The sequence below is a fragment of the Cebus imitator genome, unplaced genomic scaffold, assembly GCF_001604975.1.
Source record: "Cebus imitator isolate Cc_AM_T3 unplaced genomic scaffold, Cebus_imitator-1.0 Scaffold371, whole genome shotgun sequence".
Classification (NCBI taxonomy): domain Eukaryota; kingdom Metazoa; phylum Chordata; class Mammalia; order Primates; family Cebidae; genus Cebus; species Cebus imitator.
In genome coordinates this window covers 1,134,004-1,161,657 of record NW_016107686.1, presented here as the reverse complement: position 1 = coordinate 1,161,657, position 27,654 = coordinate 1,134,004, and the positions used below count along the sequence as shown (strand labels likewise).

General features: G+C 38.7%; 1 protein-coding gene and 1 long non-coding RNA gene across 3 annotated transcripts in view; one reads left to right on the top strand and one right to left on the bottom strand.

The window, feature by feature from the left end:
• CNTN4 (contactin 4) overlaps positions 1 to 2,556 on the bottom strand; it is a 974,474-nt gene extending 971,918 nt beyond the window's left edge. For both annotated transcript variants that reach the window (XM_017507289.2, XM_017507292.2), the window contains exon 1: positions 2,340 to 2,556. The gene's annotated coding sequence lies outside the window, so the exon portion shown is untranslated. The remainder of the gene's footprint in view (positions 1 to 2,339) is intronic.
• Positions 2,557 to 2,619: 63 nt separating this feature from the next.
• Positions 2,620 to 3,729, top strand: LOC108288379. The gene is made up of 2 exons (XR_001818686.2): positions 2,620 to 3,160; positions 3,349 to 3,729. It is a non-coding gene; the product is annotated as an uncharacterized LOC108288379 (long non-coding RNA).
• The last annotated feature ends 23,925 nt before the right edge of the window (positions 3,730 to 27,654 follow it).

Below are 27,654 nucleotides of genomic sequence, written 5' to 3'. Positions count from 1 at the left end.
TTTTATTTTTTTAAGACCTAAACTGAAGTAATGGATGCCCTGTGTACATTTCAAAGAAAAATTGCAGCCAAAAGATTTAGTCCTTAGGGCAGAAAAGAAATCAGAAGACCTACTTTTGAACAAAAAGGAGAGAGAAGTAGGTAAAATAAGCAAATGATAAAAAAAAAAATCCAACAGCATTTAAAAGGTTAGCTCTCTAATCACTCTTAATTACCTGCCAATATGAAATGACTATGGAAAAAGATACTGAATTGACTCCCTACTGACTTGAAAAGTTTTACAACTCAAACTGAAAAGTTTTGTCAAAAAAACTGCAAATAAGAAAATCTACCTCTGTTGAAACTTACATTGGTTCTGACATGCAGCCTTATACAAGTCACTTCTCTTAGGCTCTTAGTCTTTAATTGAAAAGGTCAGTTTATCTGACCAGCTACCTCCCTGGTTTCAGATGGAAAAATAATGAGGTTTATCATCATGATCTCTCCTCAACAAGACAGAGCAGTTGAAGCCAGCTTAAACAAACAAATCAATAGCATGTTATAAGGTGGCAAAAATAATATTCTCATGAAACTTGTTTTTGATCCTTTGCAATCTTACCTACTCCTGCGACCCTTTGCAGAGATCACCACAAAATCTTTAAAGAAATCAAAATGAAGATAGCAAGAATAAACTCATAGGTAACATGCGAATTTTCTTATGAATGCCACCCAAATCACCTCAAGGTGCCTGTCTTCATGACACACTGTTGTTTTTCACCCTCTTGGGTAGAGACAGAGAAAGAGAGAACAAACTTGCTTTTAGCCCGACTTGGGAACGCTATTGTGTGGATCTGCTGGCATGTCTTTACACTCTTACCCCACACCCAAAAGGAAATAAACCACAAACCTCAAAATGCGAAAATACAAGCACGTTCCAAATTATCTTATGTAGGTGTCCAATCGACTCAGTTATGAGGCGTTACTCCTTGAAATATCCAGCTCCCACTACAGTAAACTACAAGAGCTTCCCATGCAATTAAATGACACTGTGATTCTGACAAACATATCCCCACCCCTATGTTGATTTCAGCAGGGAAACTAGAAAAAGTTCCACGAACATTCCTTTCAGGAACTCCTCCTTACAAATAAACCCCCAACACACCTCAAGATCCGGCCCACTCTCCTCCACGCATACCACACACCCAAGGTGCTCAGTCACACTGATTCGCCCTACATAACCTCCGCAAGCCTTTTCGCACCAAATCTGAAGACCCTGGCCAGCAAGCAACCGCCTTATCTTCCTGCTGCGCGAAGCCTCCTCCTCTTAGGAGCTCCCCGCTGTGCTGCAAAATGTTTTCCTGCAGCAGACTTTCTGGCTGGTTCACAGAGATTCAGGAGCCCACGTCCTCCTACCCTCACCTCCACACCTTTCATAAATAGTAAAATATATACACGAAGCACAAGAGAGAAAATGCAAGAAGATTTTGAGTCCTCCGTTCCAGAAGGAGCGAGAGTGGATTGGTGTCCGTGGGGCGCCTGGTGCACAGCTCGCTGCTGTCTGGGTCTGGGGAGGAGAAGAGACTGCTGCCTTGCCTCTCAAAAGAAACTGGAAACCCCCCAGAAGTTGTTAGAACGAATGCCACCTAACAAGCTCCCCTGGCAGAGCCTGGGGAAGCCAGGTGCCTTCCATAAGTGCAGGCACCTGGTCTATGTCGCTCGCCGCCGTAGCCCCAGCGCTTGGCACCCAGCCTGGCACACAGTGGGCGCTTCAAAAATCCATGCGTTTCCACACGGCCCCTTCCATCACGCATACGGGCTCCTTAGTCCCAAGTCCCTTCAAATCCCAGCCCAACTTCGCCTTCCTCTGCTGTGGGCTCTAACTGGGCTTTCAGAAGAAAACCCCCGCCAAGAACCGGGCGCCAGGGGCGGGGACGCACGGAGAGGGGGCAGTAGCCTGAACCAGTTGGAGGAGCTGGTATTAGGGGTCTCCGAAGCATTCCGAGCTCTGGGTTCCTTGTTTTGTGGCTGCCTCGCAGCGCAACAAACTTATTTTCTAAGAAGGAGAGGAAGGGTCGCTGTGGGGAGACGGTGGCGTCGTCGGGGCCCTGACTCCTCCTGGGCTCCAGCGTTCAGCTCCCGCTGGCCCGACCCTGCAGGGCTGTCCGGCTTTGAGCTGTACTGCCCCATAGACGCTGTCCAGCCCTGCAGGAGTGAAAGCCGTGGGAAGCCCCCCTGTCCTTCAGGCAGCCTGCCAGGACCCTGCCCTTTCCCCCAGATCCGCGAGCCGGGTCCCCAAGGCTTCGCGAGCCCACTCAGGAGCCGAACCTGGACCCTGACCCGGACAGCTCGCGCCTCACTCACCTCAGCACCTGGGCGCTGGGCTGGCGAGAGCCTCGGGTGGGCTCCGGCACAGTCCGAGGGGCACGGTGCAGTGGCGAAAGCTCCCTACTTGCAACCAATCCTGGTGTTGAACCCGGTGCTCTGTCTGGTGCGGCTTTCCCCTCCCTCTTGGCTCTCGTGGTGGCTGGAAAAACCTGGCGCGCCGGAGTTCGGTCTGCTGGCTCCTCAGCTGCGGGGAGGGGGAAACGCGTGGGGAGGGGGAAGGCACGGGCGGGGCGGTGGGGGCGGGAGACGCGCGGGGAGGCCGGGAGTCCGCGCGCAGCGGAGCCGGGCATGCTCAGTGCGCGGCCAAGGAGGCGATGCTGGGCGCAGCACCTGCCTGGCCCTGCAGTGAGGAGGCAGCCCCAGGTCCCCACGCGCGAAACTAGGAAAGGGCACCTCTCCTGTTCCTCAGGCCAAAGGAAAAGATCAACCAGATTCTCGTGCAGAGACGTAGGGGTCGTCCTGCTCAGCGGCCAGGGATATGCCAAGGTGATGTCTCCTTCATTTGCAACCCGAGAATCGGGGCACAAGGAGGCTCGACCTGCCGCGGTACTCAAACCTCTGGCCTCCGGGATACGCGGAATTCGGGGAATCGTTAAGGCTCCCTGGCCAGGGAAACAAATGTTTCTGCGTCTGGGCTGAAAATTGCTGAACCGGGGAGTGTGGGTGGGCGGGTGGCACTGAACTTAAGCCAGAAGAGGGGCCTTTGGGAGCCTTTTACCTGCCTGCCCTTAGGCGGAAGACATTGGCTAGACAGGCTGCGTTACAGACCTGAAGTCACCCGTGCAACGTGCTTTCAGGTTGGAATGTGGGGCGGGGGCGAGGGGAGGTCAGAAGGAACAGCTGCGGTAAAATAGGTACAAGGATCAATTTGTGGTGTGTTGCGCGCGGAGGTGGGACACGTTGAAAGCCTTGTTCTTCGAAAGAATGTGCTTTGGACAATGTTACTATGGTCATTCTACATTATGAATCTATGGTTTCCTTGCAGAAGTGGCTCCCTTCACTCCCACTCCAAACCTGAGAGTAAGTAACCTTAGAGACTGGCAGCAATGCCCCAGCCCCTCACCAGCAGTGTGCAAAGTGACTTTAACAGGCAGAGGAGAGCCAACCCAGTCGAACTCATCTGGAATACATTTCGAGCAACCCAGAGAGAAGCCTCGGTTTCTCTGGGAAAAAGCCCCAAAGGTTTTGCTGAACCCAGGTCTTCCTGCTCATCTCTCAGCGGTTCAGAGTTACATAAACAACTTCTGACCATTTACACACTCATGTAAACCTAACCTGACATCTCCATTATGTGGAAAAGATGTTAACTGGAAAACTATTTTTAAACTACTGCAGTAAGCAAATAAACATGCAACTCCAACATATATATGCAGCAGCCTTATTAGTTCCTTCAATGTTGATTTGGTTTGATTTTGTGTTTTGTCTTCTACTTTTTAAAATCAATTATTATTTTTATAATTCCGGTTTGGGAAGTGGGCAAATCCAGACTGGTGACAGGCATTGTTGTAGTCAAATTTTTCATCACTTGACATTCCATGGCTTTCATGATTGCTGAGATTAATGCTAAAGAAAGGAGTTAGCCACCCCCACCCCCACCAAAATTTCCTGATTACTTAAACTTAGAGAGAGATTAAGTAATTAAGTAATTCCACCCTCCTTGCCCCATGTGTTTCTGTAATATAGGCACTTTTGCAAAACCGAAATGTTGGTGATGCAGGTGTTTTCCATGGTAAACGGTTATTTAAGATCAATGATTCCCACTCTCAAGGCTTTTGTGCTTCTACCAGAACCATGACTTATACTACCTGTACTATATTTTTTTAGATTGATTATTTTTCTGCAACTATTCAATGAAAAGTACATATATGTAACTTTTAGTAAGACTGTATATCAAAATATGCTCAACGAGAAGTTGTCCAGAAAATATTCCTGTGTAGACATGCATACTCCTAACACAAAGGGAAATGTCGTGTTTTATACTGGACACAGAATTTCAGAAAAGAACAAATAATGCAACATGCTGTCACATTCTCCCACTGGGACTATAAATTAAAGAAATTTTCAAAGTTTTAACTATTTCTATATTTCAAGTGTATGTATTTTGTTTCCATGCTTTCCTTTGACCTTTATTCTGTGCCTGCTATATGCTAGGCATTGTCTTCTAGTAGATTCTCAGAAACAAACTAAATGTGACCAAGACTTGCTCCATACTTCACTATGTAGTTAGGAAAATAGACATTGTGTATCTGGAGAGACAGATTTGGGTCATGTTGAGGGGATGTCAGTTAAACATTAAGTTGGGAGGAGGCGTTTTTTATATTTCACCAACACACCCCCACTGATCCAATGCTAAGCTTGTTCAGTGCCTCCCCAAAATTTTCCTTACAACAGCAGCTAATTTAAAATACAGCCAATAATCCAGTCCCTTTTTTCCATCCTGCAGGGAAGAAGCAATGCTCAGCTGCCACCCTTTTCAAGATAGAAAGCCTCTCACAGAAGCTCCCAGGACTGGGGAGTGTTCCTAATAGACTCAGCCCCTGTTAGGAGACAGAAAGGGCTTATTTTGATGACAACACCCTCACACGTGTGTCTCCACATATCCAGGACGCTGGCTGCATGTCATTTTCTTGATCAGGGACCTGTGATTGGGAATCTCTGGGGGTGGGGGAATGTTCCAAATGAATCAATTAACACAGCCAGCAGCAAGTTCGATACCACTGCACTGAGACCCTGCTCTGTATCATTGCATGAATGAATTACTGGTGCTCATGTAATTTGCAAATAATCATCATTATAACACAGTGGAAAATTTATCCTGCTCATTTAGCCTGAGTAGCATCTGAGCAGAGAGCTGCAATAACCCTCACAACACCCTCCAAAAATAACTATTTACACATATGTGAAGTTTTACATCCCGGTCTTTTAATATGAGGGTATCTATGTGGACACAAGGTCACCTCTTACTCTCATTAAACCAATTGAATGAGGTCTGATAACTCTTAAGGGAAATCAACGCTGAAACTGCTTTTGAGTTTTTGGAGACATGAATAGAATACATCATCAGGTTTTACTTAGCAAGCAACAGTTCTGCAAACTCCAGAAAGGGCATCTCTCTGTTCCATTCCCCTATTGCCTCTGCCTTATTCCTTCTCTACACATCTGAGGATTTGATAAGGGGGATATACTGTAAGAAAAGGAAAGAGGGAATGCAACACAGGAGAAGAAATATCTGTCTTCTGACCACATCTGATTTGATACAATTTTCTCCTTACTCCTGGCATACAGTGGGATTAAAACAAACTCATATATACCACCTTTCTTCATTCTAAATGACTTGAATAAGGCCATTCAATGGAAGGAGTGACTCAATCAGATAAAAATACAGAGGTTTTATAATTATGGTTTTACTTGTTTAATGTATAGGTACCCTAATAGATCTCTAAGCATAAAGTAGCACTTGTATCCCATCTCTGTTTTTAAGATATAACCTCAAGTTTGCTTTCAGTAGATAAATCAGTATTTTTATAAAGAATTGTATCAAAAAGACCTTTGTGTTCAGTTTTGAACTGGAGTATAATAAAATAGAACTCAGCTAAGGACCAGCCTTGCAAAACTTCCTCCTATGCAAGTGTTTTAGATGACTGATTGACACTTGAGCTTCAAACTAAGGACATCGGACTAATAATGGCCCTATAGAGGGATAACGATAATTAGCACACAAAAGCACAGTTAATTGCCATGAAGGTTGCCACACAGACTGACTGACAGAGTCAAAGTAAACCAGAAGCCTGATACCCCACTTAAGATTCCTTTATAAACATGTCTGTGAGACACCCACTGAATTTAAACATAATACAGTGGAATTAGGTATCAATCAACCATTTTCTTAGCCAAATATTTTCCAGATTTTATTGGATTCTTTATACAAAATCCAAAAATAATTGTTCCAAAGGTCTTTACTTTGCAAAAGTATTTATAGTTGATTTTTGTTGTCCTCAGTAATTATGTTCTATAAAGTCACTGCAAACACTGGGGACAACAGAGGGTTAGGTTCCTGACAGCCTCTGGTAACAAGATTTTCATCAATCAATAAAGATGCTTTCTTTAACATATACTGTTGATTCATTAACATAGAACTCATGGCCTGCAACACTGTAACTGTTGCCTGAAAAAAACTTATCTAACACATGTATTTTCTCTGTGAGGCACATCACAGCTTTCTTGTGCTTAGGAACACTAGACAGCACTCCAGCACTATGCTTGAGGCCATTTTAAGCAGCAAAATCACCAAGAGAAAAACCCCAAATTTGAGAAACGTGGCACTAACATACTGCAAAAGGGAGACTTCTTTAGAGTATGAGAGCTGAAACAAGAACGCAGAGCATCACCTTGTTTGATCTCAGCTAGGTATGTGTGCATTGGGCAACTAAAATTTTTCATGCTCTGTGCATCTACATATACCTCGTCTGTCTACAAGTGCCTACGCATATGCCTTAAGCATATACTTTGGAGTTCTAAGTAAATTTTAGCAAGTGGGCAAACTCACAAATATGCTATCTGTGAATAATGAGGGTCAGTTATACCAAATGTCTCCTTTAAACGGACACATCCGTCCATATGGTATGTTATTCAATTTAGAGACATTCAATTTATACAGAATTCATCAAATCATTTATATTTTCATCTTATTCTGCACAATTGACACTCTGTTCACATAATTATATACTTTCTTAAATATTTTCATTTTGTTCATATTTTTAATATCATTTTCTTCTTCATGTGTCCTGAATTTTTTTCTATCATTTAATAATTATCTATCCCCTCACTTTTAAAAGCTGCTTAATATTCCACTTCAGAACATACTATATATAACTCAATTCTCTATTGTTGTTCTGCTATGATAAGCAACTCATTGATGAGTACAGTGAAGTTAAATTTTACACACATTTTAAATTATTAACTCAGAATTAATTCCCAGAATTTGAACTAGTAGGTCAAAAAGTGTATTAGTCCACTTTGACACTGCTGATAAAGACATACCTGAGACTGGGCAATTTACATAAGAAAGATGTTTAATTGGACTTACAGTTCCACCTGGCTGGGGAAGCCTCACCATCATGGTGGAAGGCAAGGAGGAGCAAATCACATCTTACATGGAGGGCAGCAGACAAAGAGAGGAGAGAGCTTGTGCAGAGAAACTCTAGTTTTTACAGCCATCAGATCTCATGAGACCCATTCACTACCACAAGAATAGCACAGGAAAGACCCACCCCCAAGATTCAATCATCTCCCCCGGTCACTCCCACAACACATAGGAATTATGGGTGGGGACAGGGGGCCAAACCATATCAAAAAGTATTGTGACTTTCCTCATTCATAATTATTAGATTCCTTCTGGTAGATATCCATGATCAACGGTTAGAGGTAATGAGGACTCTAGGCCTCATCCTCAATAGCCTCAAAATAATGTAGTAAACTGTAAGAAGAAATAATTCAAGGCTAAATTCTCCACACATAACAACATATCAGATATTTAAAAAACAGCTATTCAAACTGTAAGCTCAATAAAGTCCCAACTCTCTGTCTTTAGAGTTTCTCCAATAGTCCTTTGAATCAAAGATCCACCAGAGGCAAATGCAATAATATTGCAAGGGCAGGATTCAATTAAAGTTTTACTTGGAGTCAGGCAACAAAATCCTCTAAAAACTGCTCAACACAGAACTGATTGGAATCAAAATCACAGAATGTCATTCCTAAGAATATAGGTTCTTGGGCTCACCAGATTTTCCTTCAGTGCTCTGCCAGGGCAAAATGCACTGTGCAGTATTTCTAGCCAAACCCATATCTTAAACACCAGTCATTTCACCAGAGAAAATAATCATTCACCAGTGATTATAATCATTGCTACATTCAATTGTGCCAATTAGCAAAGCTTCTATTGTTGATAGTAAATACTGTTAGTTGAATCTCAACTGAGTTTCAGGTAAGACATTTACGGATGCTTCCTACCTACCTACCCTCTGCAGTATGTATTCCTGACTAGGGCTCTGCAAATGTTAACAGTACCCTTATAGGTTAAAACCAATACACACAAAAACACATGCACACACACAGCCATCAGCCATACATCACACTATATGTAGCATCTTTAAATAAATTAAATGTAACATGGAAAGGTTATACATGTTTTTAATACGATGTTTATTATTTTGTCAAAGTTCCTGTCAGCTTACTCTCTCATCATAGTACATTTTTTCAGTTCTTTGCATACTTGCTGAGTATTATAATTTTATTTATATCTTTTCTAATTTGTGGACATAAAGTGTTTCTTGTTCTCCTTCTTAAAAAATTTCTAGTGAGGTTAATGTTTTTTGTATGTTTATGTGTTATGTGCATTTTATGAATTGCCTCTGTGTTCCTTATTTGAGCTTTCATCTTTATCCTAGAGATTAATCAAATATTTCAGAATATTTAAGGTAGCAAACTTTTATCTGTTGCAAATATTTCTTTCTTTTTGCCTTTTAACTTTAGGAATCTGTAATCCCAGCACTTTGGGAGGCCAAGGCAGGGGGATCACCTGAGGTCAGGAGTCTGAAACCAGCCTGGCCAACATGACGAAACCCTGTCTCTACTAAAAATACGAGAATTAGCCAGGCATGGTGGTGGTGGGTGCCTGTAATCCCAGCTACTTGGGAGGCTGAGGCAAGAGGATTACTTGAAGCTGGGAGGCGGAGGTTGCAGTGAGCCAAGATGGTGCCATTGCACTCCAGCCTAGGTGACAGAAACAAACTCTGTCTCAAAAAAAAAAAAAAAAAAAAAAAAAATATATATATATATATATATATATTACATTTTTATATAATCTGTTTAGTAGTTTTTCTTTACATTTCTATCTTTGATGTCATATGTTTATATTTTCGGGTTCTGACATATGGAATCAAAATATAAGGAGTCCAGTGGACCCACTCCCAAGCAAAACAAGCATAAGTGGAGGTAAAAAATTTTTAAACACACACACACTTACATTTAAAATCTCTGGAAGTTGTTTTAAGGACATATACATCAATGAAATATTTATTCAAGAAAATCTAGTAAAACTCATCAAGAACGGTGAGAGTCTGTGGCGTTTGTACCATAATCTTCTCCCTGCCAGCTTAGCATGGCAGAAACTCCACTCCTGGCGAGCACAGCCAAGAATATAGCAGTACCCTTCACTCCCCAGGCAACCCCAGAATCCAGTAAAGGGAAGACAGCATCTTTCTGGGAGGAACATACCTTTGGCATTTCTTCTCCCCACAATTACCTGTTGCAGAGGCTAAATATCAAGAGAGTGTGGTCAGGAAGTCAACGCTATACCTTCTTTCATTCAGCCCCAATTCATAGAACAGGGAGATTCTTTCTAGCCAATTGAGGTAAACACAGCTCATTTGTAAGGAGAAGGTTCTGTGTCAAAAGACGTAAGCCCAGAATACCAGAGGGTGCTGCCCGCACCAAGGTTCCTTTTAAATCTGGGGTGTAACTCAGAGAGAAGCATACGACTGTCCCCACAATGAGTTCCAAAGCTATGGCTCAGAGATTTGGTCCAGGGGGAGAGGTAGGCCATAAGAAAACAAAAAAATAAAAATAAAAAAAACTGACTTTAAACAGAGTGTAGAGAAGTTCAGTTTTAAGGTCTTAAAAGCAAAGAAGATTTTGGTAGAAAGCAATTAGGAAGAGGATGGTACCTTCATGAGGGATTTAAACTAAACCACAAACCAGTAAGCTTATCCGAGAAAAAAGGAGAGCTAAGAAAAGCCTTCTTTAGATACAAGCAAACCTCAGACATTCATCTCAAAATTACCCCATAAAGGAGCCAAAGTTTAATTGAATTGTTTTCAGTCTAGGGAACAATTTATGCTCCAGAGCATTGTATAAACAATAGATCAATCAGTTGGGAATTAGCAAAGTTTAACAGCTGTGTATGAACATGGACAAAGAGACTGGAAGAGAGCCCTTCTAAAATCACTGTATTGGAGGCTGACTGTGCACATGTCAGCCTGCACCCTCTGAGGGGCAAAATCAGAGTCTTCATACTGTGAGGGAAACAGACTCTAATAGCCCAGCAAGTGACTATACGAATAAACATGCAAACAACAATAATCATGTGAGGCAGAAGGGAGCCCTCCAGAGTTGTAACAATATTATCTAAAATTCAGCTTTCAACAACAAATTATGAGGCATGCAAAGAAACAGCAAAGTGTGAGTCATATAAGAGAAAAATAAAAGCAGGCAACAGAAATTACCTGTAACAGAAACCGCCTGTAACAGAAACCAGATGTCAGATTTAGCATAAAAAAAAGAAAACCTTCAAAGAAACCATTATAAATATGTTCACAGAACTAAAGGAAAGAATGATTAAAGAAGTAAAAGAAGACATGATAACCACGTTGCTTCAAATAGAGAATGCCAGCTGGGTCCTGTGGCTCACACCTGATATCCCAGCACTTTGGGAGGCTGAGGCGGAACGACTGCTGAGCCCTGGAGTTCAAGACCTTCATACTGTGAGGGTCCTGAGCAATATGGTGAGAACCGTGTCAGCACAAAAATTAAAAAAAAAATAAAAATAAAAATAAAAAATTAGCTAGGGGTGATGGTGCACCTGTAGTCCTAGCTACTCGGGAGGCTGAGGTGGGAGGATCACCTGAGCCTGGGACATCACCTAAGCCTGGACACCTCAGCCTAGGCTGAGGTGGGAGGATCACCTGAACCTTGGCTTCAGTGAGCCTAGATGGTGCCACTGCACTTTAGCTTGAGCAACAGAGGAAGACCCTGTTTCAAAAACAAACAAACAAACAAACAAACAAACAAAAACACCAACAACAAAAACAATAGAGAATGTCCATAAAGAGATAGAAATTATTTTCAAAATAACCAATGATGAGTTACTGCAGCTGCTTAATGCATGATCCTAATGTGTGAATGCCTTAAAGCAGTGTATTTGTTTATTTATTTAAAACAATGCATTCAATTTATTTGCTCACAATTCTGTGGTTCAGCAATTTGGGCTGGATTCAGCTGGATGGTTCTTCTGTTCCTCCTTGCTGCAGTGACTTATGCAGCTGCAGTCATTTGATTGTTCAGTTGGGGCTAGTCATATGTCTTATAGTTGGTATTGGCTGTTCATTGATCCTATCTCTTCTTATGGCTTCTTATCTTTAGGAAGGCTAGTGTTAGTTTCTTCACATAGCAGTCTACACCAGCACGAGAGTGGGAGCTAAAGTAACAAAGCTTCTTGAGGTCTATGCTCAGAAATCCCATATCCAAACTTCTTCCACATTCTCATTCCCACTAGCCAAAACAAATTACAGGGCAACACCAAATTCAAGGAGATGAAGTACCATACTTCTCTATAGATTAAGCAACAAAGTCACATTGCAAAATGATTTTAATTTAGGAATGAGAGAAATTTCTGGCCATTTATTTTGCAGTGTACCATATCATTGGTAGAGCTTCTTAAATATAAAACTTATCTTTTTTACATTTTATAAAACTCCTGTGTATTATATTTTCAGATACTGCTCCCCCCGATTGTTTCTACAGTTTTCCTTTTGAACATTAATGATCTGTTAGACCGTCTTACTCTGTTTCCTAAGTTTATTGCTCTCTTTTTCATATTTTTGTCTTTCCTTTTCCTTTTTCTCCTTAATATTCAGCCTGGACAATTTCTTCTGATTCATATATTAGTTTTTTTCTCCAGCTATGACTAATCTGCTTGCATAATATCCAATGAGTGTGTAACTCCAATTTTTGTGCTTTCAATTCTATTTGATACTAAAACAAAATTCCCAATCTTATCTTTTTTGAATGAAATAATCTTAGTTATTTTAAAGTCTGGTTTTAATAGCTCCATTATTCAGAATCCTTATGAATCAGTTCTTATTTCTATTGTCTGCTCTCTTGCTCTCCATTCCTTTGTTCCTCATGTGACTGGTTATTTTTGATTCAGTGTCAGACATTTTGTCTGAAAAGTTGTAGAAATAATTTGAGACTGAGGATGTGTCCTTTTCCGGACAGCACTTATATTTGATTCTGACAAGTGGCCAGGTGAAATAGCAATCTCAATTTACCTTAATCCTGTTGTAAGGATTACAGGCCATACTCTTCCTAAAGAGTAACCTGACATGATCCTAACCCAGAGATTATTGGGTTTCCTAACCAACTCATTTTAGAAGTCCTAGACTGCCCTTACTCCATGAAGCTGTTAAAAGTACTGATGATTTTTCCTGCCTTTCAGCACTTCTACCAGAATCAGAAATGGCCTTAGAAAAACAACAGCCCCAAGTCCATTCTTACCTTTCGACTTTCCTGCTTAAAGCTCCTCATTGTCTTCTGAGCTCTCCAATGCCAGCAAATGATGTAGGGTTTTTTTTTTTTTTTTTTTTTTTCAGTCACTCTGCAAGCCAGGAACCCCCAGTTGGCAGTGATACCCTGCTCAGGCCTCGCTTGGCCATGCTGATATGTCCCAGCTCATGGTTATAGTTTGTACCTGCATTTAGTAGTTCCCAAGCCCCAAACGAATGAGAATATGTATGTAAGATGCCCCAAAAGAATGAGAATATGTAGGATATTGAAGAGTGAGGAGAGCGGAGAAGGATTTTATTGAGGGATGAAAATGACTTTCAATGGAGAGGAAACACAGGGGGATGCATCCCCTACCAGAAAGTGAGAAAGTTCCCCTCCTGTGGCTGGTTCTGGGGCCTTTTAAGGACTCGGAATGGGGAGTTTGTGCTGATTGGTTTGTGAGTATGCAAAAAAGGTTAAAGGGAAGACATCACACAAAGCTGGGCCAGGCAGTGTAGAAAAACTACTCAGCAAAGGATAGGTGTATGTAAAATAAGGGTGGGGACCAGTCAGAGGAAAGCATGCCAAACAGGAAGACAAGTTCTCAATCTGGTCCAAGGATGTAACTTGTAGCTTGGCTTTCATGCTTCAAACTGTCCTTGGCTTGCAGGTGGGATTTCACACTAATCCCTGCCTGCCTAGAATTTCTCTGCCTCTTGCCTCTATCACAAGCATATTTTTAAAAAGACTTTATTCAGTTTGTCTTCAGTGAGATGGGTGGTATTATAGTCTGCCCTTAACTGAGTGGATGTCTCAATAGTTTCTATTATTATCCTGTTCTACTGATTAGGAAACTTAACTATGTTTACACATGTAATGAATGACAGACTGAGGGAAATTGACATGTTTACAGTACTAGGCTTTCTAATTCAATAATGCTCTTTTTTCTTTTTGCCATTATCAGTGTTTATTTTAAAAGAAAAGAAAAAAGAAGATAAAATCTACCAATAATTTTATTCTTACAATTCGGCTCAATTAATATGTATTAAGTATTTATGTACCAAACACTCAGTAAAGTACTGGGAAGCAATACTGTAGAGTCAAAACATGTAGGATGCTTTCTCTTTCTCAGTTCTCAATCTAGTGGTGAGGATAAAGCTACTATAGTTCATAAATATAGATAATTATTATTTTTATTTAGTCTATGACACAAAAGAGTAATTATTTTGGATCAAATGCAAATTCTATTCAATAAATGTATATTTATGTCCAAAATATCTATTTATTCATCTATCTTTGTAATGGGAAATATCTGCTGCTTAAGTCTATACTTCAGTGTTTCTCCAAGTGTGGTTAAGGATCCCTTATATCAGAATCACATAGGGTGCTTATTAAAAATTAGACTCCAGGATCCAGCCCAGTTTAAGAAACCATAAATTTATCTTGATAAGGCCCTTGGAAATTTCAGAAACACCCAGATGATTTTCATGCACATTAAATATGGATATTGACTAAGTTAAATATATATGGGTTATTTGCATCCCATAAAATGACTTCTCTTACAGCTTACTTGTTTTTTCTTGGACATTTTATCCTTTTTATGGACCTTAATTACCATCTGGATGTGGATAAATATCATATTTATATTCTCAATCTAAACCTTTCTCCTGAGAACTGGACTTATATGTCCATTTGCCTTCAGAACAAATCTGTGTAAATGTGTCATAGGGAAGAAAGTCTAAAACGTGACAATTATCTGGACTGTTCTAACTCACTCCCCATTTGGTCATACTCCTTAGTTGCCCTCAGAGTAAAAGGCTTTATTGTCCATCCATCTGCCCAGGCAAGGAACATAATCTCCACCCTAAATTCCTCTGTCTTTCTTTATACTCATTCAACATATTGAAGAAATTGAAAATCTGGTTTAGTAGATTTCATAGATACACACTAGGCCAATCAAATTATTTCCATGTCTACTGATGTAGGCTTTAGACTTCTCTAGGCTGGATAATAGAACTTACTTTAAAATATAAAGCATTTTATATTTTAAACATTCTAGACTCCCCTTACTCCATGAAGCTGTTAAAAGTACTGATAATTTTCCCTGTCTTTCAGCACCTCTTCCAGAATCAGAAATGGCCTTAGGGAAATAAAGGTCTTCATTGCCGTGTTAGCTCTCTGACACCTGCAAATGATGTAGGATTTTTCTTCTCAGTCACTTTGCAAGCTGGGGACCCTCAGCCAGCAGCGACACTCAGCCCAGACCTCACTTGGCCAAGCTGGTATGGCCCAGCTCACCTGTGTTATAGCTTGTACCCAAGCAGTTCTTGAGCTCTTGTACCATGCCTCAAAGGAATCAGGATGCCTGGGACATTGAAGGGTGAGGAGGGTGGAGAAAGGTTTTATTGAACTATGAAAATGGCATTCAGTGGAGAGGGAACACGGCGGGATAGATCCCCTATCTGTCCTACCTTACCTATCCTACCCTTAAAATATAAAGCATTTTATATTGTAGGCGCTTGTATCTGTAAGCACCAATTCAGAATGACCTGCCATCATGGTCAAAAATTCATGTAACTTGGCCCTACTTCATACTTACTAACTTGGCCCTACTTCATACTTACCAAATTGTAGCTATAGGAGTGGGGCCCAGGAATCTGTTGTTTAATGAATATCTCTGGGTAGTTCTCATGCAAATGTAATCTTTTACTTACAAAACTGTATGCTTCACTAGAGACAGCACAAAGGGGTTAAATGTAGAATAAGGCAATTGAATAGTCAGAAATAGAATAACTCTGGTATGCATAAAGAATGTCAGATGTGAAAGAAACTAGAGAGATAACAACCCAAACTCTTGCATGCACAGAGGAAAAGCTGAGACATAGAGGGTCACCCAGAAGGTTAGTGATAGACTGAGAAAAAGAAGCCAGATCAGGTGACTTTCAATCAAGCACTTTCTATTATACTATGCTGCTTCCCTCTTTTCAATATGTTCCAAACTAGAGATTATTGTAGGAAACTTATTTAGACAAACTAGAATTTGGTAATGATGTTATAAATACTCCAATGTTACCTCTCATATAAAATATGTAACTTGTTCAAGTTTTTATTACAAAGAAATCAACCATTTGCTTTTATGGTCAAGATTTTGAAATATTTCTAAAGAAAACCAGTGCATATTTTTTATAAAGGAAAGACATGTGCTTCATAGGTTTTTAAATGTAAACCACAAATGTAATTGAAATCATTTTAACTGTAAGGCAAGACTGAATTTACAGCCTAGGAAAAGTCAATGTAAGCAATTATAAGAAACTCCTAAAGCTTATGCACTCAAAGAATGCAAAGATATTTTAATAGATATTTAAAGACACCATCTACCTAGAAATCTTAAAGGAAGAATATACTTGTTTAACTTCATTATCTAGCTCTGAACTTGACATTGTGATGAAAAAGTAATGGTTTCCTTCCAATTATTAAAGAGGTATGTATTTTAGAAAAGGGAAGAGATGTTTAAATACCTTATTAAAACTTGTTCAAAATGTCTTGCATAAACCAAAAAAAGTTTCAAATTTGGGGAAAAAATTGCAGTTTCAAGAAGATTTGTGAAACTGAAATTATATTAGCACTCTAAATTTTCTTGAAAATATCTAACAAACTTTTGCCCATGAATGAAAGGAAATAAAATATCATTTGGTTTTGTGTCCCCACCTAAATCTCATCTGAAATTGTAATCCCCCATATGTCACGGAAGGGATCTGTAAACTCCTCTTGTCAAGGAAGGGAAGTGATTGGATTATGGAGCAGTGTTCCCCCTGCTGTTCTCGTGATAGTGAGTGAGTCTCACGAGATCTGATGTTTCTAAAAGTGGCAGTTTTTTCCTGTGCCCCCTTTCATTCTCTCTCCTGCCACCTTCCACCATGATTATAAGTCTCCTGAGGCCTCCCCAGCCAAGTGGAACTGTGAGTTAATTAAACCTCCTTCCTTTGCAAATTACTCAGTCTAGGGTATTTATTTATAGCAGCATGAAAATGGACTAACACAATCATCATTCTCAAATAGTCCCTTATTGGGCATATCCTGTGACCCCAGAGCTCAGGTTAGAGCTTTCTCAGTGTTCCTGCTCAGTAGCCCTCTTGTAGTCAGACAGGATTCTCTGTGTGAGAAGGTTTCTTGCCCTTTTCCCTGGGGAGGTGACTTTTGCTTCTACCATCTCTCCCCTGAAGCAGTAAATCTTTGCTTGGGCCTTGGGAACTGGAGTATTTCATACCCATCCTCCAGCAGATTAAGCGTCTAAAAAATTCTCTGTTTTTCTTTTCTTTATTTTTTTCTGTTTTGAGACAAGTTCTCACTGTCTCCCAGACTAGAGTGCAGTGGTGCAATCATGGCTCACCGCAGCCTTGACCTCCCGGGTTCAAGTGATCTTCCCACCTCAGTCTCATGGGCATAGTGACATACGGGACTATAGACACATGCCAAAATGCCCAGGTTGGGTCATTTTTAAAGTTTTTGTAGAGATGGGTCTGGCTATGTTGCCCAAGCTGGTCTCAAACTCCTGGGCTCAAGCAATCATCCTGCTTCAGCCTCCCAAAGTACTGGGATTGCATCTCTTTGAATTAGAGTGTAATCTATTTGCATTGTATGCAATTACACATTTGCTAAACTTAAATACAGCATCTTGTCCTTTGTTTTCTATTTGACCTATCTTTCTTTGTTCCTTTTTTTTTCCTCTGTAATCAATTTAAATAATTTCTATTGGCCTGTCTTTGAGTTTATTGATTTTTTCTTTTTGTTTGTCCAGTGCTCCTTTAAGCACATCCAATGAATTTGCATTTTTGATATTGTCCTTCTTAGTTGTAGAGTTTCTATTATATCCATTTTTAAACTTCTCATTTTGTCTTGAAGTACTCCATCTCTTTCCTCATTCTGTTCATCCATTATTATGTATTATTTAACCCGTTTTTAATCATTGTTTGGAAGTTTTTGTCCACTAATTCTAACATATAGTAGAATTACATATTCAATGTAATGGCAAAAAACACAATTACTTTTGCACCAACCTAATTGTCTGTGTGTATGTCTCAATTGATTCCTTTAGCTCTTGGTTATGGGCTATAGTTCTCTGCTTCCCTGCATACCTAGAAAATTCAATTCTGTGCTGTACAGTGTGGGAAGTATATTTTAGATATTTCTGATTTTGTTATTTTTCTTTAAAGAATGTTGAGTTTTCCTCTGGAAGGAAGTAATTTATTGTCAGTTCACTTCAGTCACATTGAAACTGAGTTTTAGACTTGCTAAGATGGGTTTACTTCAGTTTGCCCTGAGTTCCAAGGCAATGTTGTTTGTCCTTGTATGTGTTCCTTATTCCTAAGTAATAGACTTTTGGGGGTTTGAATGGAAAGCTCAGTGTGTTTATCAAGTACCTCTAAGTTGATAGGATTGTACCTCAACTCTCCCTAGCATTGGTCTGCTGCTGGAGCTCTGCTTAGCTATTTAGCCACCCAGATGTTCCTTTATGATTTAAAATTCTTACCTTGTACATTTGCAGTTTCAGACTCAGCCAAGAGTATGAGGTAAATCTGCATTCACCTTTTAAATGTTCCCATCTGAAGTTGACTGATTTTAGATGGGTTTTAAATGTTTACCCATTCTGGTGGTCCTGAATTCCAATCACTGTCTCCTCAGCCCTACCTCTTTGTACTTACTTCCCTGTGTCATAGGGAACTGGGATGTGACCTCAGGGAGAGTTTAGGTAAATATAGAGTACACCTATTCTGTTTCCATTCTTTCACAGATTTATAATTGTTATCTAAAGAGGAATTGAGCTGCTATAAGATATTGTTTCCTTAATGGAAGTAGAATACTTCCCTTGGTATTTGGCCATTTGCTTTTCTTCCTTAATATAATTTTGAGTGCTGGACATTCTGTATGAAAAATTGTTTTCTTGTCTTACTCTTTAAGGACTTAATTTTCTTCTAGGAACATTTAAAGCACAGGCATATTACTGGCATACTACTTTAATATAATCAAGCATTGAGATGCTCTAAAGCCATATTTCATGTGTTTACAGATAATCTGAAATGGGCATTCAGCAAAGGTCTTAACTCATGATTAGAAAGAAGGGAGAGTTAATTGGGAAATCATTTGGCTCTTATATGATTATCAATAGGATCATTTTATCAACCACTATGATATCTTACACTAGTTATGCTTTATGAATTCCTACAATTATTGAAGATATATTTAAAACATTTATTATCTATAAAATATATTAGAATTCATCTTCTATTAGAGATTAAAATGTCCCTCATACTAATCTGAGATAACTTTTAGTTTCTCAGATCTTAGATGTCAGGAGACTCAGGGAGCTGAAACCTCACGACGAAGAATACAGTATAGCAGAAAAAGTTTGAATTGAATTTTTTTCTAAAAAATAGCTCAAGTAATTTAGCTAACCAACACTCAAATCCCAAAGATAATTTACACATTCTGAGGCACAGGCCATTTACTGTATTGTATTTGAATAAATGAAATGTTCAGCTTTATGATTTATGATTTTCCCCCAAAATAATAATTTTCCTAAAAACAGGGGTGTAGGTTATTAGGTTTTCACATTTGGTAGGCTAAAAAGTTCTCTATCAGTGGTTTGCCAACTCCAAAAATTATTTTTTTTAGCAGATGTCCAATGTATGAGATGGTTCAAATTCGATCTGCTCTAGTTAAATTAAGTGTGAAAATAAAACCGTTTCATCCTTCATACCCTCCAGTTTTTAGGGCTTAGAAGCTTTTCAGCACCTTCAGAGGACTTGAGATGTAGTCTCCAAAACATGAAAAAGAAGCCTCAAAGTAGAAATTAATAAATATTTGATTGAATATGTTAAAAACATATTTTGTTAACTTCACTTTCCAAAATAGTTCATCACTTATGAGAACACTGTGAGGGTTAGACTTTTCTCACTTTGTAAGAATCCTTGAATATGCATTATGATTACTGAGAAATCATAGGCAATAAGTTAAATGAGTTTCTCACAGTCACACAATTTTAAAAACAAAGTTATAAAATTATTTTAAAATTGTATTTACTGTGTAATGTGGGTTTATTTTAATGTTTGATAAAATTTTTATAGGAAGGGGTCAAATATTACAACTGCTTGGCACCTCCTCTAACGAGCTCTCTTTTGCAGAGATTCAAGAGGGTATAGTTAGGGAACCACAGGAGTTAGTGAACTCCTAAGTCTCTTTAACCTCGTACCATTTATGTTACATACTTAGTCTACATCAGGAATTACATGTAGTTGTTACACAGTAAGATGGAACCAGGTTTCCATCTTATGTTATGGTTAGGATTATTAATGGCAATATGTAATGGTTATCTAAGTTAGGAAACAGCTTAGTACGGAAGTGAAAATAATTATTAAATAACATGCAGCTTGTCCTTCAATAACATTAGCTTAGACATAATAATTAGGCTGCAGAGAGAAGAAAACTGAAAGCCTGGACTCCACCTCTATGTTAGATCACTCTGTGGTTTCAGCTTACTTATCACCTATCTTATGAACCAAAGTGCATAAAATAGAATCTGAACTCCTCAGGTAAAAGATGTTCTTATAATTAATGCACTAGGGAAATAACAACACATAGCGTCTGTTTTTATGTTATGGCACTGAGTTCTGAAAAAATACAATCTCTTTGAGTTTTTAATTGAAAGTCCTAAAACCTGTTAAATTAAGGTAATTCTAGATCTCTGTGTCAAGAGAGTTTTCTTAGCTAGTTTTAAAGGTAATTAATTAGAGGTCAATGAGAAGTCCACTGTTGCAAAAGTAAAAGAGAAAAGACAAAGAAGAAAACAAGCTTATTAGAATAGAAATTTTCTTTTTGAGAAATTTACAAGGTATCATGAAACAGCCTTAGCTAGAAGCATTTGCTGCTTAGCCTTGGTAATTTAAGCTCTGAAAACAATTTAAGCATATCTTTGTTGGGAAGTTGTATCAGCTCAGAAGAATTTCATATTTTTAACTAATGTTATTGCTATGCAAAGATGCCCCTTTAATGTACCTTAGTGGTTAACCTATTGTTAAAAATTTTACCCTGATTGGGACCATAGAACCCTAACTTGCTTACCAAGTGCATGCTTTCATTCTTTTCGAGGAGTGAAAAAAATGCACACGTGGATTTATTCTTCAAATAGCTAAGCATAAATGTATTTGTCCTTCTCTTAATATTGACAGAATACTATATTCCAGCAACTTTGCTATAACCTGTTATTACCTGAATAAGCCTTATTTGTTATTCATAAGCTTTCAAGTACTTATTACTTTATCTTTTTTTTTTAACCCCTCATTGTCTATAATTGCTTCTTAAATGCTTTCAAATAAAACTTCTTTACTTATCATTTCTATTCTTTCTAAAATCATTCCTTGTAGTCAAGGTGAATCATTGCCACCCCCTTTCTTACTGTTTTGTGCTAAACAAGCATATTTTCCTGCAGCCTACGTATGTAATTTCTTTAGTGCTATTGTAAGAGAAGTCTCTAAGCCCTATGAAACCAGTCTTACAAAGATTGCTGAAAGATTACTCAGAATGTAGGGAATTTTGCAATATTTGTATCACCTTGTACTTACTGTAGACCACAAAGTAACTAAATGAAGGGATATAGTTTCATTTTTATGTTGAAGACCCTACTGTGACAGAGGTCACTGTTTAATTGATCACATTTTTCTCAAAATATAAGGGCCTTTTGTGGAGAAAATATGATAGAAGAACTGGCTTTAATTTTTCTGCTTATTTTATTACCATTGAATATATTCCAACACAAAGGCTCAAAGAAATAAGCATTTGGTTGGCTTGATTCTAAGGTATGAAGGACCAGAGTTGTTAGTATCTAATTTGCATAGGAGAAGGAGTAAAATAAAAAGTCTGATTCAATCAAGTAATGAAAGAGTTTGGTCCCAGTTATTCAAATCTGTCAAAAGAGTATATGTACGGATGCTTTATGTCAGGGCTGCTTCTTGAATCTACTCTTCCCATAGACCATTTTGGCACAGTAGCATTAGAGTAAATGCACTTCCTTCTTGACTAAATTACCTCAGATTTTATGCATCTGCAGCTAGTCATTTAAACATGTTAAGAATAAAGAAAATATATCTTCTGGGACTATTAGATCCATCCCGGAATAATAGCTGGATCATCCCTGAAGCCCGTGAAGTACTGCAAAGCTGTGCTCTTGGCTTACCACGTCTTGAAATTTGAATAGTGTTCGCAAAGCATCGGATTCAAGTAGAGGGTTCATCTAATACTTGCCCTTAGCAAGAGCTCATGCATTGGATGCAAGACTGATCACATATCTCATGAAAGCCACAGTCTCAAACTACTACTGAAAGGCTCCTCTTACTTAAGGCCAGCAAACGAAAAATTGCCTGCTAAGCAAAAAGTAAGTATATTAAGAAATAAAGCACCAGAGATACACTCTGTATTGGGGCTTCTCCAACTTGATTAAGAAATGGAAAAGGAGTCATGAGATGCAAACTGCTATAACCAAAATCAACCTACTACATAACACTGCAATAAGATCAGCTTTCATTCATTTATATACAAATATTTTTTGAGCATTGACAACATACCAGGCAACACTAGGACAATGTTATGGGGTGATGCTGTTTTGCTCACCTTTGAAAGTCCAGTACTTGTCTTATGTGCTTAACATACCGTCCTTGCCTTCTAGTAACAGGACATGCATTCCAGTGACTAGAATATAATATACTATTTTAGAAAATAATTGAAGTGAGAAGTCACGTTCAATTTTTTTTTTTTTTTTTTTTTTTGAGGCAAAGTCTTGCTCTATTGCCAGGCTAGAGCCAGGTGGCACGAACTCAGCTCACTGCAACCACCACCTCCCAGGTTCAAGTGATTCTCCTGCCTCAGCCTCTGGAGTAGCTGGGACTACAGGCATGCGCCACTATGACCAGCTAATTTTTGTATTTTTAGTAGAGACTGGGTTTCACCATGTCAGCCAGGATGGTCTCAGTCTCCTGACCTTGTTATCTGCCCACCTCAGCCTCCCAAAGTGCTGGGATTACAGGTGTGAGTCACCATGCCTGGCACAAATATTATGCTCGTGATACGTTAAATATGTATTCATCTTCTCCATCCTTGACTTTTTTTTTTTTACTTTCAAACAGTATTTTCTATTTGTCCATAATTCCTCCCAATATAGTGATATTTGTATAAAGTATTGTCTATTATTCTTTCCCCTCCACATACTCACATTTGAAAATCAAATCCCATGTCACAGGGCAAGCCCAGCAATCACAATAGGGCAGTGGCTCAAATTTAAATTTTTGATTTCATCTTCAACTGAGGTAGAAGAATATCTAGTCTCAAAAATACTGGTAGAATTGAAAAAAGACATTTATTGCACATTAATTTGTTAAATGTAAATGTTTGAAATATTTCATAATTTTTGTTTAGTATTTCCTAATTTTTTTTTTGAGATGGAGTTTCACTCTTGTTGCCTAGGCTGTAGTGCAATGGCATGATCTTGGTTCACTGCAATCTCTGCCTCCCGGGTTCAAGCAATTCTCCTGCCTCAGCCTCCCAAGTAGCTAGGATCATAGGCATGCACCGCTATGCCCAGCTAATTTTGTATTTTGTATTATTGTTGTTTAGTAGAGATGGGGTTTTTCCATGTTGGTCAGGCTGGTCTCCAATTCCAGACCTCAGGTGATCTGCCCACCTCGGCCCCCCAAAGTGCTGGGATAACAGGCACGAGCCACCATGCCCGGCCTGTATTTTCTAATTTTTAAGATGCCAGGGATGTCAGAAAATAAAAATGCTCTGGGTCTCTCCTGACCTTTGAGAGGTCTTGAATGCATCTGTGTGAGCATCAGTGGATACTATATACCTACCACATTTGCGTATGATTATGACTGTGTTGATTTCTGGAATCAAGTCATTGTCTTATTTATTTGTTGATGATTGTCGTTTTTACTAGAGTGCGTTACCACTACGAAAACACGTTTAAAACTCTCACAATCTTGAGAACCCTGACAACAAAACGTACCATTTTCTAGACTACATGGGAATAATATTAATAAGTGGGAGGCCCTACTATGCTCTGTGAAGGTAGTAGAAAATTCATTAGCAATATTTTTGATCTATTTAATATCAGTTCTAATCGTTGCTTAATCTATCCATTGGTCAGTAGGCTTGACTTTTAGTGTCTAGCCATACAGAAAGTGGACTTTCACTTAGAAGTATAGATAAATTTGGCACACATTACAGATCTTAGCTGAAACCTCAGACTCAACAATCTTTTGCTTTTAGAAATATTTTCTTTTTTTTTTTTTTGGCAGTCATTACTAAATCATAAGTGACCTTCACTGATTTGCCATGTGATTGTTCATAAGACAAGTGTCCAAGTGGTTTGGATTTCTGCAATTGCTAGGATTATTGAGAGGTTCCCTAGCCTCCATTCACCTAGCTATCTGTCTCTTTATTTAGGGATGCATCTTTGCATGGTACTCTTTTTTAGCATTAGGCATTTTTTGAAGGGCTAGGGGTCATGTATGTTAACTGAGTGTGTGGGGAGCACTCCTATAGCACTTTCACTTTTTAAGTATCAATAATAGAAATGTGAGAAAATCACCAGTGGAAATTCCATGCTTCTAATAACATTCACAGACCTTCCATCTGCATTATTTTCAAGTATTTAAGTCAGATTATTTAGCTGCGAATTGAATGCTTTAAGGCATGTTGGCTCCATTTGAGGGAAACACTTTGTTTTGACCTTTTGGTTTCCTCTCCACCTCTCGCACTGTTTTTCTTTGGAACGTGTTTGGGTAATTTTTTGAGACACCAATTTATAATTTTTTGGCAATGACCAGATGGTGTGAAAAGGTGAATATGTTGATGATGCTAATATACAGATTATACATTCAAATGACTTCGACTTACGTGTATAGTGTATTTTAGTTATTTTATTCACTAAACTGTTCATCATAATGTTCAGGAACAAAATCTGTCCCTTTTTTTGACCTTTGGAAATAAAACCAACATTGTATATGTAGTTTTTAAAGGTAGCATTTTGGGGTTGCAAATATAGCAGATTTAGTTGCCTTTAGGTCTGTATTTGATTTTAACAACTTTAATATTACTGAGGTTGCTAAATTGCTGATAAGTCTCCATTTATCTTTTGTTCTGAAGAACTCAGAATGGTACACATTTATCCTGAAATACTTGCAAAATGAGGTGATGAGAAAGTCAAACCATTGCATAACTGTGTGAATAATATTAACACAACTAATATGGTAATCTATGATTATTGATGATGAATTAGATCTCTTCAACATTGCTTTTATGTTTATAGAGATGTACAGTTTAGAAAATGATTATTCATACATTAACTTATTTTTATTTGATGCTCATCATGATTATTACCATTATCTTCTTCATGATTATCTTCATCAAGGATTTACTTACTGTTTACACAATTCAAAGCACTGCATGAGGAATTGATAGATGCAAAATTTAGTCTCTGATCATAAAGACAATGGGAGAAATTCTCTTTTTTAACTAGTAAATGCATAGGTGAGTTGAAATTTTATTATGTCAAATTTTTATATAATTGCAGTGAATTAGGAAGATATCTTCATCATCAAAAAGGGAAAACAAGGCCTAAAATAAGTAAAGCCAGCTTAATCAAGGAAAAAAAGCATTAAAAGTTTTAACCTAATTTTGCTAGTAGTCTAGAATATACCTTATCAGAATATTCTGTTTTGGAAAAAAGGACTAAAACATTGGAATATTTTAAAAATTGAGAGATAATTTTCTAAAAACAAAGCAAAATAAAGCTCTTTTGTGAATTGATAAGAATGCAGATATTATTTAAAATTAATTTCAATCTTTCCTTCAAAGTTAACAACAAAATAGGCAAACAAAGGATACCAAACTACCACCTTGCTTTCCTCTGATTATTTATAAAGGAAAGTGGCACTAAGTAAAGACGCCTGAAATCTCAATGCTCTCTACTGACTCCAAAATTAGCTATAGATTCTGTTTCAGTTTGTGTCGTTAAGAGTATGTCTCCGGAAAATAATTTCACAAGAGATCTATTTGGATTAAAAATGCATCCTGATGACTCCTTTCATTGCAATGAACAACCAAATTAGTCTGTATGTGTTCCTTTCCAGAAAACATATAATAGGATAAATGATATTTACAGCCATTGCCTCTGAAGAGTTCAAAAACACTCTAAATCTACTGTTCTTTTGGCAAAGGTAAAAATTGATATTTGACTTCTGTGTCTACCAGTGTCCCAGAAACATGTAATTGTACCTTCAGCCTTTTACTCTCCTGTTTAGACATTACTGCATCAGGTTGCCAAATTTCAGCCTGAAGTCGCAGTCAGTGCTTTTGATCACCAGTGGCCCTTCTTTCTTCCTTCCCTTGTCAGCCCTGTCAGAATTCAAGGCTTTCTCAACATTCTCTTGGTTAGGGGGTGTCTATAGTAGGACTGCTATTGTATACAGGTGATAAACCTTGAATGATGGTATACTTTACCAGATAACTCACAAATTTATGCCTGTATCTTGGGATCTGATGCTAAATGTCCTCTGGCAAACATTTGAATAGTGTCAAGATTTGCCCAGGCCTAATGCTGTGTCTCATACCTGTAATCCCACCACTTTGAGAGGCTGAAGCAGAAGTATCACTTGAGGCCAGGAGTTTGAGCTTAACCTGAGCAACATAGCAAGACCCTGTCTCTACTGGAAAATAAAAAAATAAAAAAATAGGCATGGTAGCCTATTCCTGCAGTCCCATCTTCTAGGGAGGCTAAGGTGGGAGGACTGTTTGAACCCAATATTTCCAGTTTATAATAATCTATAATTGCACCACTGCACTCCAGACTGGGCAACAGAGTGAGACTCTACCTCGAAAAAAAACACTTGCCCACCTCTGTCTCTTATCTTAGTTAAGTGCAGTCGTGTGATGTTCAGTAATCTAATAGGCACTCCTCCTTACCAGAACGGTACCAAAGCTTGTATTCTGGACTGCCTAATACTTTGGCAGCATTTCAAACCAATACGCAGTAAATATGTTTTCTTCTTTCTTTCTTTTCTTTCTTTCTTTTTCTTTCTTCTCCTCTCCTCCCTTCCCCTCCCCTCCTTTCTCCTTTCCTTTCCTTCACAGGGTCTCATTCTGTCACCCAGGCTAAAGTATGGTGGTACAATCATAGCTCATTGCTACCTCAATCTCTTGGGCTGAAGGGATTCTCTCATCTCAGCATCCTGAGTAGCTGGGACTGTAGGCACACATCCCCATAACTGGCTAATTTTTTAATCTTTTGTTGAGATGGGATCTCACTATGTTACCCAGGTTGGTTTCAAACTCTTAGGTTCAAGCAATCCTCCCACCTCAGGCTCCCATACTGCTAGGATTACAGGCATGCACCACTACACCCAGCCAGTAAATATGTTTTCAGTTTTAGAAGATAGTATAGCCTGACATTGGTATAGAAAATAGGTGGTGATGAGGACTATGGCTGGTTAGCATTTTTCATCCTCTATTTTATTTTCCTAAACAATTAACTTTGATGACAAATTAGTAAACCCTAATCAGAAAAACAAAACTACTCAGCTATCCAGCCTTATTATCCTTAGAAGATAGCTGAGAGTCTCCTCTTCCATGAGCATGTCACTTGGAGGTCTTATCCCCAATCTGGGTGACTCATCCAAGTAGTCCTTTTAAATGAACCTTTCCTGTCAATGACCCTGCTAAATATATATATTTTTCATCTCATTGTATTTCCATGTAATTTTTTTTTATCACCTGGTAAAGTTTTAGCTCCCTGCATCATATGGCACTCCATGGGGCTAATGCTTAATCCCATTCTGCCCTCCCCCCAAATTAATCTCAAATCTTACTGGTCTCAAAGCTTCCACCATTTGCATGACACACAGACTGTTAGAAATGGTGT